The following is a 16,246-nucleotide window of genomic DNA, read 5'->3' as shown; positions in this document are numbered from 1 at the left end:
TTGACCTTGCAGAGAAATAATTGAGGTCAATTTGTTCAGGACTTTTTTTCTGTGGGGTTTTCAGACATGTGGTTTATATATTTATGTACGTGTTTGCTTGGTACATTTATGAACATATATTACATATCTAAGACCTTAAAATTCTTATCACACTATTCTCTACCTCTACAGTTGGAGGCAACAATGCTTCTGAATACTAGCTGCTGGAAACCCAGGAGGGGAGAGGGCTCTAGTGCTTGAATAATGCTTGCAGTTTTGCCAGAGGCACCAGTTCAGTCAGTGTGAGGAACAGGGTGCTGGACGAGATGGGCGACTGATGATCCAGCAGCCGCTCTTATAGTCTTGGCAAATCCTGCCACAGGTGTTAGAGGCCAACTGCTGGCTGGGAAGGATCCCTCCCACCCGCCCCCCCATCGTCTGCCACCCCAAAGAAACAACATTTGTTGCTCTCTTCTCCCCACAGCGCCACCCCCACCCCTCGCCGTGTTCCCTGGCACATCATGCAATGCGACAATGAATATATATTGACCTTATTATAGCAGCCGGCTGCTGGTGCCAGAAGCAGGCAGGCATACTTTGCTCAAATTAAAGCTGTCAGCCTGTAATTTATGGTTCGTTGCAGGAGAGGAGCTCTGAAGGGAGAGCTGGGGAGCTGGGGAACAGGCAGGCAGGTAGGAAGATGAACCCTGGGGGGAGGTGGGGGAAAGATCTCGCTAATGATGCCATGCTGGCGTTCAAGTGTCATCTCTCTCCTGCTTTTGCACATCTTTCAAAGTGGCTCTGTTTGCCGGAGGTGATGTCTTGCTCCCCTCTTGCCCGCCTCTCCTTGCCTTGGGATTGTTTCTCCCCCCAGAGTTAAATTACTGGTTGTACCTGAAAAGGATGAAGTAGGTGTGATAACAGAGGGCTAGACAGAAGTTGTCTGAAGACAATGGGGTAGCTTTGTGTCTTCCAGCCTCATAATATGGTATCATTTTCCTAACAGAGCTAACAGGCTTGTCAGATTAAGACTCTGTGGGTGGGTGAGTGAGAGAGAGAGAGAGAGAGAGAGAGAGAGAGAGCGCAGTCTTGCTCAACCTGTACAAAAGGAAAAGTCAAGTCTGTTCCTCCACCTACTTTTGCATGTGGCCCTGTCAACCCTCGCACACAGCTCCTGACAGGGGGAGCATAGCCCCATGGCTGACAATGTCCCCCCTGTGGGGGAATTAATAAAAGACTTGGCTGGATCCCTAGATCCTAAGCACAGGGCTAACCACACTCTCCAGCAAGACAGAGCCCCCAGCTGAGTATTAAAATCCTAGAATCATGCAGCACAGTGACGCAAAATGGAATACAGGCTGTTAGACCTTTTAAACACCCCATTTAGTCTGCTTACAGAGCTTCCCCTCTCCACCTTTCTCACAATGAACAGACCACACCGTTAGCAAGTTTAAATGCTTTACTTACAAACTCCGAAGGTCAGATTTGTGTATTATTCCATGCAGCAGCAAGAAGAAATCTTGGGTTTACAAAATACAGAAAAATATTTCTGAGCGCGTGGTCTGGGCTTGAAGGAGTCAAGCCCAGACATGTTGCCTGGTCAGCATCACATGGTGGAAGGGAACGAAGTAAGAAGCTTCGCTTGCTTCTTCCCTGGAAGTGAGGGGGCAAGACCTGCCTGAGTCCAGGAATACAGATCTGTGGTCCTAACCCCTTCATGCATTAACTAGCCCTAAGCTAGTGGGTGGGGGGAATTTGACTGCAATTTCCCCACCCCCACCCTTCGTCTCCTGGCAGATAAAGGCCCCCAGTGAGAATTTCAGGGATTCCTTGGGAATGATATGTTAATTCCAGCTGTTCTCTTATGATGAGCCCAGCTGTGCACTGACGGTCAGCTCTGCTGGCAAGGGGCCTTTCTGAAGGGTATCTCCATGGCTACCTATGAAAGGATTACAAGAAACATTAGCATTATTTATTTTTAGGTCACCCTTCCCCCAACTTAGTGCCCTCCAGCTGTGCTGCCTAGAGTTCATTGGCAGAGCCAAGGGGGGGGGCAGGGAGGGGCAGCTGCCCCCTAAATCAGTAAAAATCAATAAAAATACATAGCAAACTGAGGTTCTGCCCCCCCCAACAAAAGGTCTGCCCCTCCCAACAAAAATCCTGGCTACACCTATGCTGGGGTTAATGGGAGTTATAGTGCACAACATCTGGAGGTTGAGGAAGGGCATTCCTTGATGGGTAAGGTAAAGGTAAAGGACCCCTGGACAATTAAGTCCTGTCAAAGGTAACTATGGGATGCAGCATTCATCTCGCTTCAGGCCGAGGGAGCCGGTTTTTGTCTGCAGAGTACATTCTAAAGCACAGCTGAGTACAACTGGTATGGCACAGACATTCTATGCTTGAGCCAGACCCCCAAATTCTTATGCAATGTGCAATACTGAACATGATTTCTGAAAAGGATGGAGGTTTGCTTGGGTTCCACCGCAGCACCCCTGCAACGAAACTGCTAGCACGGTGGGCCGACTCCTGTGGGTTGACCTCAAAGGGATGCCATCAAAGTGTTTTTAGCCTTTGGGAAGCATAACTTTGGGAGTCACCTCAAGGGTGAGGATGCTACCTTCATAGACCTTGTTTATGCCCCCCCCCCCAGCTTGGGTGAATATGATGCTTGGTGGAAGGAAAGCTTCTCGGCGCGAGAACTGTACTGCCAAATCTACTTGGGTTTTGAAGGATGGCGGTGTTTCGGTTTGTGGATTCCTTCAACAGTTATGAATGAGGTAAGGTAAAGGGACCCCTGACCGTTAGGTCCAGTCGTGGACGACTCTGGGGTTGCGGCGCTCATCTCGCTTTATTGGCTCTGGGAGCCGGCATACAGCTTCCGGGTCATGTGGCCAGCTTGACTAAGCCGCTTTTGGTGAACCAGAGCAGCGCACGGAAATGCCGTTTACCTTCCCGCCAGAGTGGTACCTACTTATCTACTTGCACTTTGACATGCTTTTGAAGTGCTAGGTTGGCAGAAGCAGGGACCGTCGTGGGGATTCGAACTGCTGACCTTCCGATTGGCAAGCCCTGGGCTCTGTGCCTATAAATGTGGAACGAATCAGGTTTCTCTCTCAACCCTACAACACGCCAAGCATCTACAGTAGGCGTAGCAAGATGGAGATGGCTTTCTAGAGGAGGAGAAGTCAGCCTGGACTCCAGCAGAGTCAAGCAGGGCTGCTTTCCTTTCCCTCATTTGTTAATAGGCTGAAACAAGCATTTGTTTTGCTCATTGAGGGATAGCGTGAGATGGCGCGGACAGTGGCGGCAGCAGCAGCAGCAAGGAGCTGAATGACCTCAGCATGGAAGCATTTTTATTTTCTCCTTCCCCTAGATTTAGGACAGCGTTCTTTTTTTGCGATTAGCACCTCTGAGCAGGAAGGTGGCTGGGCCAGCTGATGGTGGCTGAGTGGAACAAAAGAGATCCAGGAAGCAAACTGAGGCCACACAGTCTTCTTGACAGGAATCGGTGGCCCAAATACCTGTGACTGGAGGCCTGGAATAGCGTGAAGGATGGAGTGGAAGCAGACATCCTCAGCACATTGCACGCTGGAGAAGCAGACGAGACAACCATGGGGAAGGGCAGGCTCTGGCATTCTAGAGCATCGAGGAAAATTGGGTGGTGGGGTATTGCCATGATCCCTGCAACAGCAGTATAAGATGGCTGTTTCACACATTACACAGAGGCTAGGGTGGGTTGACTGCAAGAGTGCATGCCACAAGTGCCTGCAGCCCACCCTGGCTGTGTGTTGTTGACAGAGTTTGGGGAAAGGGTGGTAGCTCAGCGGGAGAGCATCTGCTTTGTGTGCAGGAGGTCGCAGGTTCCATCCCTAGCATCTCAAGGTAAGGTGGGGAATGTTCTGTTATAAGAAAAAACTGCTCCTTTCCCCTTATGGGGTATCCTAGAGCCTGTATAGAGTCTTTAAGTGGCTTCCCTATCGGTAGGAGAAACTGACCAGAGAATATTGAGAAACAAAGCAGCTAGTAAGCCTGATTTTTATTAAACTGTTGCAACAGGGTCCTCACTCATCACATGCAGGAGGGAGGAGGAACACAGAACAATGTTGCGCAAGCCCTTATATAGACTTTTGAAATTGCTCGCCCTGTAGCCCAAGACCACCCCACAAAACATCATACATACATCACAGAAGGAGGCAGTCTACAGCAGAGGACACAGAAGGAGGTGGTCTACAGCAGAAATCCTGTTTTGCCAGGATACCTGACAATGGTCACTGATTGCTTTACCTGGGCAGTCTGGCCATTCTTTTGTGATGGTTAATAGTTTAGTTCCTGAAACCAGGTCACAGGCTCACCCTATTCATACACAAATATGGATTTGTAAGCAAAAGACAATGGGGGAAGGCTTTCCCATTTCCTTTCTCCTTGCAGAGAAATATTTGAGGTCAATTTGGGAGAGTCAAAATGGTTTGGGAGAGTCAAAATGGCTTCAGGATTGCTCTCCTGTACTATTTCAGACACATGGTTTATATACTTACGTATGTGTTTGCCTTGTAAATTTATGGACATTTAATTTATATATTTGAGACCTTAAATTCTTATAACAGTTCCTTTCCTGACACCCCAGGGAGTCACTGCTATGTAGACCAGTGGTTCCCAAACCGTTTTGGGTCTCTGCCCCCTTGGTTCCATAAACTCACCCCCCCTGCCCTATAAAAGGCATTATTCAGAATAGCAATTTGCACAACCCACTAAGGAAGGTAATAGCGCAATAAAATTCAAAACAGCAACAATGCATTGCACATTTATTCAAAATCCAATTTAATTCAACAAAATGGACAAACCTGATCCAGCGATAGCAGCTTTTCAAAGTCCGATACACCTCCAGCAAGCTTCCTTAACTTGCAAAATGCTGCAAGGTTGCCACAGGTTTGGAGGGGATTCCAGATTTCGGGGCTTGCAGTTAACGAAGCTCTTCCAGCACCCCCTGCTGCCTCTTAGCACCCCCTAGGTGATCCCACTGCCCCCATGGGGTTTTCCCATGCATTTTGGGGACTTGCTAGCATAGACAATTCTGGGCTAGATGTTCTCTGTATAAGGCAAACTACCTTTGTTCCCTCTGTTGCTCCCTACTGAACAGCCTTCCCTAGCCTGGTGCTTTCCAGATGTTTTGGACCACAAAGCCAAAGGCAACATCTGGAAAGCACCAGGTTGGGGAATGCTGTTGAGGAAGATGTTAGCTTGCAAGCTCTGGTTTGATAAGTTTGTCTGGTTGCATTTTTAGGTGAGCACTGAAAACAGGCCTGCCTAATGGAACTCAGGCAGCCGCCTTACCCAGAGTCAGATCACGGGTCCATTTAGCTCAGCATTGTCTGCACTGGTTGGCAGCAGCTCTCTGGGGTTTGGGGCAAGAGTCTCTTCCTAGCCCTGCCCGGAATGCTGTTGGGGATGGATCCTGGGATCTTCTGCATGAAAGCCAAGGGCTGTACCACTCAGCGATGGCCAGACCCTAATGGTGGGGTCAGCTCTGCAAGCCATCAAGGGGGGAGCATTTCTGCATGCATAAGCCACCCCCCCCTTTATTTTGGGTGGAAGGCGTACAGATTGTATCTGTGTGCTTTATTTCCCTTAAAAACAGCCCAAGCCTTGATGCTCCTTCCTTGGCTCCTCAGTGGCCCGATTCCCTCCCCAGCGTCGTAAGGCAATTTGACAGATTTGGCAGGGTGGGGTCAGCAGCTAAATAAAGCTGCCATTCTAGCAGCATTGGATAAATGCACCCTTTGCTCTCCCCAGGAAGCTATTTGCAAGTCAAAATGTGGCACAGGGTGATCTCGAGCTGTCAGCAGCAGAGGTTTTTTTTGTTTTGTTTTTTGAGACTGCAGCTCATGGCCAGCTCAGCAACATGCTCAAGCCCTGAACCTAAAAATAAGGAGGCAGCAGCGCCAGGCTGTGGTTTGTGGCAATGGGGGTGGGACAAAGAGCAAGCTGCGATTCACAGGTGCCTGAGCAAAGCTGCCTTCAGGTCCTTCTTCAGAAGCACAACAACTGAGTGTCTTCCTTCTAGGTTGCAATTATTGCTTCCATTACCTTCGTTTTAAAAATATCCTTCGTGTTTGCAGATGTTCACACACTTTCACATCATACGCCTGCGGTGTGGGGAGTAACAGATGGGCACACAGAAAAGTGGGTCCGGCAAATCCTTTTGGTTGCAAAGAGATTTAGCCATCACTGCTGCTTGCCCCATGAGTAGAACCTGTTGCTCAGGGGACACCTTCAGAAATATGAACAGGCACCTCCTTGAGTTCAGGTGGGCTGTGCTAGTGTGGGATTTTCACAATAAGCTAAACAAGCTATAGCTTAGGGCCCCACTCTCTTGGGGGCCCCCAAAAAAAATTGAAGGAAAAAACCTGGATGTACATTTCCAAAATATATGATAAAAAACAAATAAAACCTACATACAGCAACAGTGTTTTGTGTTGTGTAGGCTCCTATGATGTAAGTAAGGGGCCCCGCCTGCTAGCCTGCTCCCTAAAATATCACTGATTTGTTCATTAATTGATAAAATACATATTTTGTTATCTGCAAATGGCTTTAGATACCTATTAAGTCCATAATTTACCATATAGCATATATTCAATGCAAAAAAACAGTGACAATTTGTTGTTGACAAAGGACAAAGCTCCACATATAAAGGGCCCCATTACCTTCAGTAGCTTAGGGCCTCATCAAACCTAAATCCGGCCCTGGGCTGTGCATTTACTTGTGGCAGGGCACCCCTACAGACGCATGAATTTGCATGCTCTTACCATGTGCAGGGAAGTGGTGACTTGGTTTTCTTTTCTTTTTCTTTTAAACTACCAGCCTGAAGTGACATTGTCCCTGCTTGGCACCTAATCATGCAAGCCCACTTTCCCGCTTGGGGGTGCATTACAGACATTCAAGTCTCCTCTCTACCATGCAAGAAAAATCAGCTAAAAATATGCCCAGGGAGGCAAGCTGCACGAAACCGCCTTTGCTCTTCGATTAGGGGCTGTTGTCTGTGTCATTATTACCTGCTCCAAAGGCTGCTCTTGCACACTGTGGTGTCTTTCTCATTCCAGAGAAAGCTTTCCCATTCCTTGCCTTCTCCCTCTTTCTGCACAGGCTACCAAGGCCTTAATAGGGTGGCCTCGATGCTCTGCAGTGATTTACAGGGGAGCAATTCCATAAATGGTTTCAAACTCCCACCGCCCCCAAGATTTATTTGCTTTCCAGCTAAAAGCCATCCAAGCTGGTCCACCACGTATGCTGCTTAGGTTAATGATGCTATTTATACGTAAGATAAATTGTTTAATGGGCAGGATGCCAGGGTTGCTGTTTAGTTTGACGCTAATGTCTCCTAGCAGATTTTGCTATATATGTTATAGATATATAATCCTGCTGAAAGTTTGCTCTCCCTGCACAGAATATCAAGAGTGGGGAAGGTTTCCCCGAGCTAGACAGTGCCCTACTTCAGAGTACTTTGCACTACCAGGAGATGCCTCTAATTCCTTATTAATAATTCCCTTTGCTTCTTCTTCAGCCCGGTTCTCAAAGGGAGGAAGAGGAGAGTGAGGCACAAAACAGAATGTCTACGTCCGTTTTCCAAAGCGTGTTTCCTCACAAACACTTCCTTTTCAACCTGCTTCCTTTGAGGATTTCAGCCCATTTTCCTCAGTCCTTCAATTCTCTTGGTGCCTTTTGGATATCTCCACCACCCCCACCCCCCTTTCCACGGAGAATTTTGCACCCGTTTTTGTTTTCATTGCATTGGCATTTTGCCACTGGGGTATTCCCCGCCCATGCCCCGACTCCTTCTTTAGAATATAAGAGCCCAGCTGCTGGAACAGGCCAAAGGGGGACACATCCAGTCCTGTATCCTGTTCTCACAGTGGCCAATCAACAACAACAACAACAACAATTTGTTATTTATACCCCACCCATCGGGACGCAGGTGGCGCTGTGGGTTAAAGCCTCAGCGCCTAGGACTTGCCGATCGAAAGGTCGGCGGTTCGAATCCCTGCGGCGGGGTGCGCTCCCGCTGCTCGGTCCCAGCGCCTGCCAACCTAGCAGTTCGAAAGCACCTCTGGGTGCAAGTAGATAAATAGGGACCGCTTACCAGCGGGAAGGTAAACGGCGTTTCCTTGTGCGGCTCTGGCTCGCCAGATGCAGCTTTGTCACGCTGGCCACGTGACCCGGAAGTGTCTGCGGACAGCGCTGGCCCCTGGCCTCTTAAGTGAGATGGGCGCACAACCCCAGAGTCTGTCAAGACTGGCCCGTACGGGCAGGGGTACCTTTACCTTTACCTTTACCCATCTGGCTGGGTCTCCTTAGCCACTCTGGGCAACTTCCAACAAAGTATTAAAATACAGTGGTCTGTAAAACATTAAAAGCTTCCCTAAAGAGGGCTGCCTTCAGATGTCTTCTAAAAGTCTGGTAGTTGTTCTTCTCTTTGACATCTGATGGGAGGGTGTTCCACAGGGTGGGTGCCACTACCAAGAAGGCTCTCTGCCTGTTTCCCTGTAACTTGGCTTCTCGCAATGAGGGAACTGCCAGAAGGTCCTCAGGGCTAGACCTAAATGTCTGGGCAGAACGATGGGGGTGGAGACACTCCTTCAGTGTACTCTCCCTTTCTGTCATTTCCAGCACCTGGTATTTCCGCCTCTGACCATGGACGCAGAGCGTACCTATCATGGCTAGTAGCCATGGCTAGTGCCCTCTCCCATGAATTTGCCCAATTTTTTTTCAAAGCCATCCAAGTTGGTGGAGACGCTGCCTCCATGTCATGAACTGGCTGGATGCAGAGGGGCGTGGGGTGGGAGGCACCAGCTGGGGAACTCCCAAGGGAAGAAGACTCAGAGCTGGGGGATTGGTGGTGGGATGACAATGAGTGGTAAGAGGAAACATGAGGCGTTCTGGGCTGCAGTCGCATAGCCGGGGGTGGGTGGGGATGCGTCCGGGGAGACAGGGGCAATTGGCAGGCCCCCAGCTGGCTCCAGCCCACTGTCCAGCAGCCGGGCAAACTCCAGTTCTCGGAACTGTCTAAAACTGCGACTCAAGCCTCAGAAACCTTTAGAGACTGAGCATGCAAGCCAGCAGAGATAAGAACTCTTTGCAATGGAAGTAGCCGACAGAGGCATATGTAAGCATATTTACAAGCATTTATTCAGCATCAGGACAAAGGAAAAAACATGCCTGCTTCCCTTCGTGTCCAAGCAAAAACAGCATAGGCAAAAGCTAGATACAACGGAAGTTCTGTGCTGGAAGTAAACAGACGTGTGACATACAACAACTCCACATGCCTGTTCTAAAGGTGGAAGGGAACTATATTCTAACAGGGGGCACACTGGGTATCTTGTGTCAGGCGGCAGAGGAACCAACCCCCACGGTAGGTTGCCAGGAATGGATAAGACAAGGAAAAGTCCTTACCACCTGCTTCTAAGGCTCGCCGGGTTCTGGGAGATGGTGGGTCTGGAATGTTTTCTAGTGATAACTTGTCAGCCAGCTGCTCCTGCTCTGCCTCCTTCATCTCTCTCTCTCTATTCCCCACCTCTCCCCCTCATCTTCCTCTGAGCTGTGATCTCCCTCAACCCCCTGTTGTAATTCTGAACTGTCTTCTTCTTCTCTGGAAGGGTCAGGCTAGGGAGGCGGTCTCCGCCATTCCTCCTCTGCCCAGTCCCTGGCATCTTGGGGGCAACACGCTGTGCCCAGGGTGATGCCCAAGTCCAGGAGCCCCAGAGCACGGTGTGCCACTCCTAAAAGCAGCACGGCCCAGGGCTGTGCTCTCAGGGCACCAAGAGGGCAGCTGAGAAAGACTCTTCTGGGAGTGATGCGGTGGGCTCTAGCGCCTGCAGGCACCACTCTGCCCGAAAAAGGAGCCTGGGGGTGCCACTGTCTGTCACCTCCCCCTCACCCGCCCTCCAGCTAAGGGGTGGTGGGCAGGCTCCCTGCAGCCTCCCTGCTGCTCAAAAAAGCAATGCGGGCCTGCAGGGCATCCGAGAAGATCGCGGCAGCTCGGATGATGGGATTCCAGCAGCGTGCCCTGCTGATGGGATTCTGCGCACCACCCCGGGCACCCAAGCAGCTAGCTACACCACTGCTGGGCTGGAGGGTTCCTTTAATGTAAGTTTCATTCATTTCATTTATGCCATTTATGCACTGCTTAATATGTACTGCTTAATATACCTGAAGGAGCGTCTCCACCCCTATCGTTCAGCCCGGATACTGAGGTCCAGCTCCGAGGGCCTTCTGGCTGTTCCCTCAGGGCAAGAAGTGAGGTTACAGGGAACCAAGCAGAGGGCCTTCTCGGTAGTGGTGCTCACCCTGTGGAACACCCTTCCATAAGATGTCAAGGAAATAAACAACTATCTGGCTTTTAGAAGATATCTGAAGGCAGCCCTGTTTAGGGAAGTTTTAAATGTTTGATCGTGTTTTTAATATTCTGTTGGGAGCCGCCCGGAGTGGCTGGGGAAATCCAGCCAGATGGATGGGGTATAAATAATAAATTATTATTATTATTATGCAAAATCCCTAAGTGGTTTACATAAAACACAATAAGATCATTTTTTAAAAAAAGAAAGAAAAATCTGCATTGTATCCAAAGCCACTCATCAGTAAAAACAGAGAAACCCTATCAATAAAACATTTGGTTAAATATCCATAAATAATAAAACAGAGCAGTGTGATGAATCTTATGACTAAACATTCAGAGGAAGTTTCTGACAAGAAGAGCTGTTCAAGAGTGGAACAGGCTCCCTCGGAAGGTGGGTGGACTCTCTTTCCCTGGAGGTTTTTTAAACGGAAGTTGGATGGCCAACTGTCATGGATGTCATAGTTGAGATTCCTGCATTGCAGGGGGTTGGACTAGATGACCCTTGGGGTTCCCTCCCAACTCTACAATTCTATGATTTCCCAAGGAAGGCGGCTGGGGGGGGGAATTTGATTAGGTCTGCACAGAAAGGCGAACCCACTTAGGTGACCCTTCCCCCCCCAAAAAAATACGCAAACCGAAACAAAACCATCCTTTGAAATTTTTGTAAACTACTTTGAGGTTTCATTACAACCAAGTGGTACAGAAATGGTGTGAAAGAAATAAAAAAGTCAGGCTGCATTCTCTCCCCCCCCTCCCAAGTAATGATGCAGGAGATACTGAGGTCCGACTCTTGCAACCACCCCTTTCCTGTTGGCCACTGGAATTTGTACTGTCTTCCAGCCTGAGGTTTGCACCAAGAGCTGTGGGTTTAGGGCTGTAGCTCAGATATAGCGCATCTCCTTTGTGTGCAGAAGGTCCCAGGCTGAATCCCAGATATATCCAGGTAGGGCTAGGAAAGACAGCTGAAAACCTTGGAGAGCCACTGCCAGCCAATGCAGACAATACTGAGCTAAATGGATCAATGATCTGATCATAGCTGTCAAGTGTCCCTTATTTGAAGGGACAGTCCCTTATTCCAGCGCCATGTCCCGCTGCTGTCCCTTATTGATGGATGTCCCTTAAATGTCCCTTAAATGATGTCCCTTAAATTTCAAAGGAAGCAGCTCCTTTCCCTCCCTCCCTGCTGGCCGGGGAGGAGGGAGGCTCCAACTGTGTTGCTTGGCTGTGTTGCTCACCCAATAAGAAGTCTAAGAACGACTGGGGGGTGGAGCTTGCATGCCTTGTGTGTGGCTAGTTAATGCAAGCTGAGGGGGTTTTTGAATGCTGGACACCATTTTGTTGCACGTGCTGCTGCAAACTTTGCAGTGCAAAGCCAGGCCGGGGAGCCATCTTAAGTTGAGGCTGCATAGGTCTTGTGGTGCATGGGTTTCAGATTCTATTTACAAAGTTGGTTGGACAGTGTTCTCAAAGCTACCAGCATGAGTTTGACCAGACTGCAGGAGGACAGGAAGACTGGAGTGCCTGGAACAAGTGAGGCTGCAGGTCCCTTATTTTGGCTGCTGGTCCCTTATTTTGGCTGCTGGTCCCTTATTTTCAAGGCTGCTGGTCCCTTATTTTCAAATCTGTAAGTTGACAGCTATGGATCTGATGTGGTATCAAACAATTCCCTATCAAACTCTCCCCCCCCCCATTTTTTATTCGTTTTCCACATTTATAACAATTATAACATATAAAACACACAAAACAAAACACATTACAATACTAAAAAATAAAAAACAAAAACACATATTCCTTTTATATTCCATTGTTAAGTGACTTCCTCAAATCCCCCCTAACTGAATTTCATTATATCACCTTGTAAAATTTCTCCCAAACATCTTTCTAAATAATTAGTTCCTTCAATTAACTATATTCAACTCTTTTCTTATTGTCGTAAATCCATATTCCTATACCACATTCTTATTGCTGTCCTAGGCCTGTTTAGTACTTTCAAGAACCTTCTCAATTATCTTATATTACAATATTAAGCTAAATAGTCTTTAAATTTCACCCAGTCTTCTTGGTATTCCTCCTTTTTCTGTAATTCCCTATCAAACTCTTAATTCAGCACCATGTTTGACTGGAATATTGCCACAGCTCTAGATAAGAGTTTCTGCTAGGCATGCAGAAGTCCCTGGTTCAGAAGTCCCCCCACCTACCCACCCATCAGCATCTCCAGGTAGGGCTGAAGACCCCAGAGGGCTGCTGCCAGTCATGTAGACAACACAGTTATTTGGGCCTTCTGACACAGGCCCATTTTAAACTTGAATTCCTTATTGCCCCAAAGCCAGCTCTCTCCGGGACCCTTCAGGCTGTGAACATTCGCTACGAGCTGGCTGGCATCTCGCCCTGAGCCAAATTCAGCAGGCTGATTCCTTGACTCTCTCACAAAAACAGCATTTCATCCGGCAGGTCTTGAAAAAAAAAAAATCTTCTGAAGGCCTGGGAGGAAGTGGGCTTGTGTGAGTACATTCCAGGCCTTGAGCTCTTCCCAAGCTGTGGTTTCCAAGGCTGCACCAGAAAGGATGACTAGGCTGGCTCCGAATCCCTCGGCTCAGACCACAGAAACCCAAATCTCAGTGTTGTTTTAATGCAAGGTTCAATTTGATACTAATTAAGCCAAGATCAAAATATTATCTTAAGGGTTACCACCGCATAAAGCTTGCAGAGGTGGAAACACTCTGCAATGGAGCCTTTTTGTACCAACTTTTTATTGCATCTTTGAGAAGCAGGCCAGAAACAAGCCTGTTGCAAAGATTTATTTGTGGGTTAAGAGGCTGGATTTTTAAATATGACATCTTTGGTATGCTAGCTGCTTGTTTCCTATAAATCTTAGCTAGTATTTCTTAGAAAGCCTTTCATGCCAACAACTTTTTGGCATCCTAAAGCTTTCCTTAGCAGCTGTCTTTCAAGAGATTGAAGTGTTTCAAGGTTTGAGGTGGAAGATGATGAGGCAAACTTTTAAGATGTTTCATAATGATGGGTGGTTTTAAAAAAACCCAACAACTGCCAAATCATACACTTTTCTAGTGTATTAAGGAAGAGCTTCCAGCCATCTGCTTGCTGTCAACCAATGTTTGTCTGGCACGGGATTTTACGGCATTTTCCCCATCTAACACTCCCATTTTTACAAGTCGTTGACTGAACTTCATAAATGTCAACTTTCTCTGTAAAATTGCAAGGAAATACTGATTTAGGAGATTTCGTCAACAGTGAGTCGCCCTTTTTCTTTAATCAACTGGAAATGGAGATCCAAAACAAACAAACAAACACAAATAAACTTGAACTGAAAAGCCGTTATTTGAAATATCCTAGGAGGAACCGGAGCGTGTTTTCCTAACATAATTATTCCCAGGCACGATCAAACTTCTTCGAGCCTGAGTCAAGCCCCAGCTCAAATTAAGACCAGCTAAATTGGAAAAAGATGGATTATGGAATGGTTATTTATCCAGGGCAGAAATAGTGTTGCAAAGTCAAGGTGTCCATAATTCCTCCTGGCAGTTGAGGCTGGAGAAACATTCCACTTGTTTCCTGTTTCCCCCCCCCCCCAAAACATCCTTTGAACTGAAATGCCTGGTTTGTTTGATTTGATTAGGAATAGTGGACATTTTGATTCCAGAGCGTGAGCTAGCCTGTGCAGGAGATTCAAAATGGCACCAGTGTGTGTGTGTGTGATGCTCATGGGGAAATGGCTGTGTGTTGAGGCTAGGTCCATGGGTTGCTGAACTCAAATCTGGGCAAGGGCCTCCAGCTCCAGGTCTGTGATGGGGTGGAGAGACACAGACCCAGGGCCCAAAATGGCTCTTCATGCATCTCTAACCAGCCCTTGCGAGTCTCCCCAGACCATTGCTGCTGTCTTCCTCAAGTGCTTTTGCCCTTGAAATGGGGTGCTGCTTCTTGCTTGCCAAGATGGAGGTATGTGTGTAGAGAGAAACCTTTCACTTCTGTCTGGTATCTCGCCTACAGTATAAAGGTGAAAACTGTGGGATAACCAACTTCATGTAACCAACATGCTTAAGTCTAATTAATGCATGAAGGGGTTAATACCATAGAGTAAGCTGTTCTGCAAGGCTTGGTGTGGTCACTTCCCCTTACCTTCTGAGGAAATGGACAATCAAGCCTATTGTTCACCCTCTGGCCTACCAGAAAAGCTCAATATATGAGGTCTGAGTTGGTTCTGCAGCTCAGATGGCATGACTCTTACAAGCCACTCTTGAGTTCCCATACCAATAACTGAGGAACAATTTAGGGTAAATATCTGCATGCCCTTCTGTGGTAAGAGGCTGTAAGGTCTGGGCTCCTAAGGGGATTGGAGGATCCCATCAGGAATGCAAACGGGAGTAGACATTGCCACAATTTGCGTGTTTGTGCAAGGTCAGGAACAGAAGTCAAGCGAATTCAAGCAGTATTCACTATCATTGGTTTTTTAACCCGCAAATATCATGTAAATAATCACATTCTTTTCTGCATTGTTTTTGATATTTCTCTTCCACTGGAATTAGCCATGTTGTGTATATATTTACGTTTTCTTATGTACCATATATAGTTATGTTATGTATATGAATTAGTTATTGTGTTAGCTTTGGCCATTGTGGATGACAAGACAAATGTTATCCACTGGTGCAGTCAAATGCAACAGGCAGGGGGACATCCAGTCAGTGTAACTTCCTGTTCCGCTGGTCTGGAGCTCCTCCCCCTGCATGTGACCTGGGAGATGGGCGTGGCCCTGGCTCACGCCATAAAAGAGTCGAGTCATGCAGCCATTTTCTCAGTATGTCTTGATCATGGATAGGCAAACGAAGGCCTGGGGGCTGGATGGTCTGGGAATCATCATGTTTTTACATGAGTAGAATGTGTGCTTTTATTTAAAATGCATCTCTGGGTTGTTTGTGGGGCATAGGAATTTGTTCATATATTTTTTCTTCAAAATATAGTCTGGCCCCCCACGAGGTCTGAGGGACAGTGGACCAGTCCCTGCTGGAAAAGTCTGCTGACCTCTGGTCTTGATCTCTCTCTTGTCTTGTTCTTTTGCTGCCATGCTGCTCCCCTGCCACCATTTTGTTATCTTAATGTCATTTTGCTGTCTGCTGGCTCTCAGCCAGCAGCACATGAGTTCAGTCTCCCTATGAGATAAACTCACAGTTTCTTTGTGTAACTACCAAGTAAAGTCTGCCTTTCAGGGATCATATTGTGAACTGAAATGTGAGTAAATGCTTTGTTACTTTACTCAGAAAGACTGTTGTGTCTTTATTCTTTTAGGAGGGATCAAAGGGGACACCAGGAAATAATATTAAGTAAGAGATTCAAATGAATCTGCAAACTGCTTCCAGCTATATTGAGGGGAATTTGCTCTGCTATATCACTTCACTAGTGTGAATGAAGGAAGGATAATACTTATTCAATATATCCTTTCCTACTATCCTTAACATTCACACAAGTAAGAGCTGTTCAAGCGTGGAAGAGACTCCCTTTGAAGGTAGCACTCTCTCCTTCCTTGGAGATTTTTAAGCAGAGGTTGGGTGGCCATCTGCCAGAGATTCTTTAGCTATGATTATTTCACTACAGGGAGTTGTACTAGGTGACCCTTGTGGTCTCTTCTAACCATACGGTTCTATGATTGGTTTGAGTCCTGGAGTCCCTGTCAGGTTGGAGGAAAGGGTCAAGTGCTAAGGGGGGAGATCATAGAAGCTGCACCCCATTACTGGGTAGCAAGAATGTCATGAGACACACATTCATGGTTCCGGCCCCAAATTCCCCAGAGCTGAACCCAACCCATCTCCACTGTTCACGGCCCACTTGTGATTCGGTTCCTGTCTAAGCATTCCAGATCACAGCCTGCTC

The 16,246-nt window shown here is 47.5% G+C and overlaps 1 long non-coding RNA gene across 1 annotated transcript in view; it reads left to right on the top strand.

The window, feature by feature from the left end:
- Window positions 1–2,222: 2,222 nt before the first annotated feature.
- The window catches only part of LOC309356999, a 401,715-nt gene continuing 387,691 nt past the window's right edge, over window positions 2,223–16,246 (top strand). Inside the window, exon 1 of the long non-coding RNA XR_014163005.1 lies at window positions 2,223–2,263. This is a non-coding gene — a long non-coding RNA (uncharacterized lncRNA). The remainder of the gene's footprint in view (window positions 2,264–16,246) is intronic.

This window comes from Podarcis melisellensis (genome assembly GCF_964234715.1).
Source record: "Podarcis melisellensis genome assembly, chromosome: 14".
NCBI classification, from domain to species: Eukaryota; Metazoa; Chordata; class Lepidosauria; order Squamata; family Lacertidae; genus Podarcis; species Podarcis melisellensis.
Note: the sequence above shows the minus strand (reverse complement) of the source record. Positions and strands in the feature narration are given on the sequence as shown.